The sequence below is a fragment of the Pholis gunnellus genome (genome assembly GCF_910591455.1).
Source record: "Pholis gunnellus genome assembly, chromosome: 14".
In the NCBI taxonomy this organism is placed as follows: domain Eukaryota; kingdom Metazoa; phylum Chordata; class Actinopteri; order Perciformes; family Pholidae; genus Pholis; species Pholis gunnellus.
In genome coordinates this window covers 16595306-16601305 of record NC_136541.1, presented here as the reverse complement: position 1 = coordinate 16601305, position 6000 = coordinate 16595306, and positions in this window count along the sequence as shown.

The window sequence follows — 6000 nt, the reverse complement described above, 5'->3', positions numbered from 1 at the left end:
TGTTAGTGTGTTGCTCTGTCACCAGGGAGTCTCGAAAACTTTCCATCACATTAGCTGAGCCGACAGCTCCTGCACTGAGAAACACAGACTCATATTTCAGAAATGATTTGCATTAATTACATCCTTTTTCTTCAATTTCTATTTTCAGACACTGCCGTGAAATAAACCGAGGGGACATAAATGAGCAAGTATTCATATAAGAGGACAATGACAATGGAAACAACGTAACAGATATTTAGGAGACTGTGTCAGTAACAGGAATCATATTTTGAATAAAATCCTATATTTATTTTTTTTGTTGGATTTTCGGAGGCTTTTTTCAATCAAACGTCGGATGCCCTCGTTCACATTGTAACAACGCACCGCCGTTACTGATGAAGGAGTCAAGGAGAATACAAGTTTATTGTATGTATATCTATATATAGCAACAACTTACCTCTGCCTGTTTCCTCTTCCCAGAGTGTTCGGGCAAATTACTGTTCCGGGGGCCCGAGCACCAATTTATAGTTCCGGGAAATACCAACTACAGGAAGCAGGTAGGGGGAAGTGAACATAGGTGTTGCTGTATTTATTTAGATAAGTTATGGGTTGATCATTTACTTTAGGTATAGGACTTATATATATAGAGGTGTTAATTAATATTTGTTCGGTTGGTGTGGGTAAAATGAGGTAAATATTTATTATACATATATAGCTAGCAATATACTTACCTGTAGGTGGTATGGCTGGTCCAATTAGATGGACCAGGTGTACAAAAGGGCCCTCATTGTGTTTGTGTGGGGAATCGGTGGAGGCCACTAGACACTGGTGGGAACGTTGGTGCGACGCTCGACTTGAAAAATAAAATAAGCGTCTTCTGAAACCTCTTTGGACTCCTGAACTGTTGATTTGCCTCCATGGCCACTCGGGCATGTTTACACACTCACAAGTTAAATGTGGTTGCACATGAGGACATGAACAGAAGTGTATTCAGCTCACCTGAGCATACGAATGGACACTTTGAAAACTACAATCCTTTAACAGACACTTTGACACTTTCATTTCTGTTTTAGTTACATTAAAATGCTGTTGATCCATTACAGTTAACCCCAGACTCATGACCTCCACCGGTACCTCTCAAAAAATAGATAGGAATGCACTGTAATAAACGCTGTAGTGAGTTTGTTTATCTCTTTCTTACTTTGATATAAACATCCTTTATTCACCATGTCTTTTTCGGCTATATTGCCTTTACTAGAGTTTGTTCATCTCACCAACTGGCCAAATAAAGGTGAGGCGTACTCAAGTCAATATTTGAGTATTAGCTGATGGAAGAGGCAAACCCTCTGTTGTTGGCCCAATCAAACTCCAGGGAGGTGAGTTCCTCTCCACTTTACACTCAACAACCCGGCCAATTTCTCCAGAGCTTTGTAGAGTGGTAGAGAAGCACAGCACTCATGGCTCCTGAACAAATACTCTGCTGTCTGGCTGCGTGTTGTAAATGCTTTTTAAGTTGTCTTGATCCATTTTAGGCTCAGGCATGAGAATGTGCTCATTTGCACGACAAGAAATAAGTTAGTGGGACAGGGAATAAACTTGAACTGAATTTAACCGCTTTCAGTGGTGTTTTCTAATCAAACTAGCAGATGATGCTTTGAAAATATCAATCAAATGTAGTCAACAAAGCACCTCTTGCAGTACTTTAAACTAATCTTCCTGCTGAACTTTATCCTCTGAGGTGAACCATTTGAAAATTTTAGGCTCAAAACCAGTGAAACCACTGTGGACTCTGAAGCTAGGGATTGCCCTCCAGTGGTCAGAGGAGTGGGGATTTAGCAGAAGGGGGGGGGGGGGGGGGCAACCTCAAGGCAGCATTAATCATGATTGTTGGTGATAACAGCTTAATATATCCAACTATATCTCATGCAAGATAAGAGCACAACGTTTGGCAATAAACAAAGCAAATCAAATTCATAAAAATGGGGATATCATGGTTAATTCAAATCATAAAGATATATTTAACCTTTATTAAATATCAGGGATGTTTAGCACTGTCATCAAGACACCAGATATGACAGTGGCTTGCAGAAAGACAGATAAAAAAGATAGAATTAGAAAACCCGGAAGCAAACGTCTTTAAATGTTGTAATTTAAAACATCAGCACTGAGGTGCAACTTGCTGTATACATCTGGATCTTTTCCAGAAACAAAATGCCCTTTGAACTTTAACTGCGATGGGAACCGAACATTTAATCAAATGTCACGCAAAGGTTTCAAATTGAAATCTGTTCATGTTTCATCTGAAGTAAAATTGAAGGGAGAGATTTGTTTGAGTCAGCCTGACAGGGTTTACAAATCCTCCCAAAATAAAGTCGCCTAAAGGGAAATTCTTGATGTTCAAAACCACAAAAGTTTGGAAGCATATGAAAAAACGCAAACACAGTGACCCAGATGCACTTTTTCCTCTTTTTTTGCATGTCTGGGTCCAACTTCCTCTGCAGCATTTTCACATCTTCTTTGTCATTTTGGGTTCCCAAAGATGGTTTTCACAATAGCCCTGCAAAAGAGTCATTTCTATCCATAAAAGCTTCCCCGGTCCTTTGAACTCTCATAGTGGCATTTTAAAAAAGGTGTTATTGTTCGCTTTTGTTTTTTCTTTGTATCTCAAAGTTTCCTCATCCCCTGTTCTCTGGGCGTCATTGAATCAGTTCCCTTGGCTGCAAAACGGACACTCAGGTAAGCACACACTGGTGCTCTCTTACAGCTCCCACCACACACACAGTGTGTCCCAGGTTGCCCACCGTACCGTGGGAACCGTATCCGCGGAGAGCAGTGCATTGTGGCACCGGAGCTGTCAAGAGGGACAGTGGGATAAAACAGGAATTGTCCTTCAGCATGGACCCAATTCATTGAGCTGGCACACAGCAGCCTGTTCGTGTAACATCAGCTGACTCGACCCGAACCAAGTCAGGCTAGAGGCATCTGATTATTCCTCTCTGGGGTGCAACACTGAGTGCAGACTGAAGGAACTATTATTCCACCTTCCATGATACAGTGCAGTGCATGCACACGCTGACAGAGACATTTAGCTGAGCCATCTTAATTAAAACTCGAACACAAAGACAACAAATGGCCTCTTTATGTTTCCAGAGCGGTGAGAGAAAATCTCTTGAACAGGAGCCACGACCGGGTTCAAGTTTACAGTGACTCTCTGACACCTCGTTTTTCTGGGGCAGGAGTTTGACAACATTCTCACAAATGTAGATTCAATGTGTTGAAGGTTTTCACAGAATAACGAATATTATTATGGGACAAGGTTTTATTTATGTGTGTAAGCAGCCGTGTTTTTAATTGACTTTTTATTGTAACAAACAAACTTGACAAACATTCTCTGGTTTATGGTGCTCAAATGGGTTTGCTGGTTTTCTATGTTTTACATAATTCAAAATTTTGTATTTTGGGGTTAAGGGTTACTTGTGATTGCCATTTTTTCCCATTTTGTTTGACATATGATAAACAATGAATGAAAAAATCAACAATGATCAATGATGAATAATTATTAATTGCAGCCCCACTTAGAAGTTACTAATCGTTTGACAATTGGTACATAAATCATATAGTACATTATTGCTTTTAGGGATGCAACCAATTTCTATTGTTGATTAAACTGTGCTATATTCTATATTCTCCATTAGTCAATGAGTCGTTTGGTCTATAAAATATCAGAAAATAGTAAAAAAATGATCATTAGTTCCTTTAAGCTCTAAATTCTTGTAAAAGATCACAGTTTGCTAAAACCCAGGAGGATCGTTTTGAACTAAGATGTTCACTTTATGATCACAACGAGGCAAAGATTAGCAGCGAATCCACACATTTGAGAAGGTGGAACCAGAGAACTGTATGCAGTTTTCTTGAAAAATTATTAAACTACAAACAATGGTTGCAGTTTAATTTTCTATTGATCGACTTGTCTATTAATCCCCAAAAATGTAAGCCTCATTTTGTATTGCCTTTAAATATTTTTGTAACAAATGGGTTACATTTCTCTCTAAAAGAACACAGCGCTCTGCTTTAGTCTATTTCAGGAGCTACCTTTGTTCTGAGCTGACTGCGTGGACCCTGGGTGACTAGTCATGAGGTCAGGGACAGGTCTGGGCTAATGTAACCCGCATGAGAAAGTGGCGGAGCTGTAAACCTAAAGAATGACTTTGCTCTTGAACTTTTGAACTGAGCATTACCTGCAGGAGGAATGACCACAGATGACCTGCACCAAGAGCTGGGATGAATATCGACCTAAGGGTCGTTGTACTCTACAACAGCCCAGAGAGGTACACGTATGCATACAATCCCATGAAATGCTTTGAAACCAGATCAATACTTTTAAATCCTATTATTGTGTTTCAACACAAGATCAAACTCATTCATGAGAGAAAATCATTTGCAGCTTTTTAAAGGTCACGAAATGTCCAAACCCATCATAAAACAAAGTCCAAACCAATTCTGACACCATGAAGATCAATTCAGAAGCCCGTTGTTTGTGGCCATGTGATAATTAGAGTTGGCCTTGCTCGCTGTTTATGTAAGCGGGGCTTGTTTATTCATAGTGAGTTCAGCCCCATCGGATCTCAATGGCTCCATTATTAGGCGAGTGGTTAAAGCCTCTTTCAAACTTCAAACATTAGAGGCCGCCCACTCATGCAAAACTGACCTGGTGATCTGCAAAAAAAACTGAAACGTAATCACTCTGCATACGCAGCAATGTGCAGCAGAATGAGAAAATCTGAGGCCTCTTCTACTTCATTATGTCCCGAAAGGTTGTCCAAGTTCTTCACCTTTGAAGAGCCGTGCTGGGAAACACCTGAGCATGCTGTGTTCCTGATGCAATAATGTACAGACAAACGGCGCATTACATTTCCACTGACCTGCTAACAGAGCTTCCCATATGTTCCACCACACCAGAGAGAAAAGGGCCACACACAGCTGGGTCATTGTTCTTGACAAGGAGGGGGGGCCCGGAGCATGCAAAGCCTCATTAGGAGCGGACGGCTATAAGCCTCTTTGACTGTACTCTCTGCACCGGCAGACACTGAACCAGGTGGAGCGCAGGCTGCACGGCTAAAACCAGAAAATTGCTTGTTCAAATCCTGGTTTAGGGAAAGAAACAGTTCTGCACGGATATGAAACTAAATCTTAAACATTCCAACACCAGTTCAATATTTAGCTTGATTGTTGGGCTGTGTATGGACAGGTCAGTACCTGTAACCCATTCACTGTAGTGAAAGCTGGTGGAGGGTTGGCGCACCGAGCAACAAGTATTCTTCTTCTACCTTGTGTACATACCTCCTCTTACTTTCATCCTATTTTAAGTGTCCTCTGTGCACAGAAAATATGATTTGCTCAACAGTCTTTATTCTAAAAGTCGGATTTCCTTTGCACAGAAAACAAAGATACAGCTCTGGTATTAGAGACGTCTTCTTCATCATTACTGGTGCATTATATGAAATCAAATGTTTTTATGTCGTCCAGCTGTTTTCCCTCTGATGTTGTATCAGTTTCCAGAGAAGCCACACATCTGAAGATGAATTGACAGGAGTCTGGTTGTGTGAAGCCAGTGTCTCTTTATGGAACTCTTGATTACGCTGATCTCATCATCATGCTGGCCGTGTCACATGGCGTGCCTTATGCCAATCACAGGGACACTCACAACGGGCACAGCTATCCTGGCATCTCACAAAGCCTTTGAGCTCAGCTGAGAGGGGAAGTCCTCTGAACTAAATGACAACATTATGCAAAACTGCAAAGAACACTCGAGGAGAGATATCACCTGCCAGCTGAAGTGTTCTCTATGTCTAAAAAAGGAGCTAAATATTAATATATATATATATATATATATATTATAAGTGTTTCAATCCACCTCTTTTTCCACCTCTTTTCAATTTGCACATAAAAAAACTGAGTGGAAACACCTCAAACTTGAACACAAAGTTGAAATCTTGCAAACAAGTTTTATGCTTGGCTGAA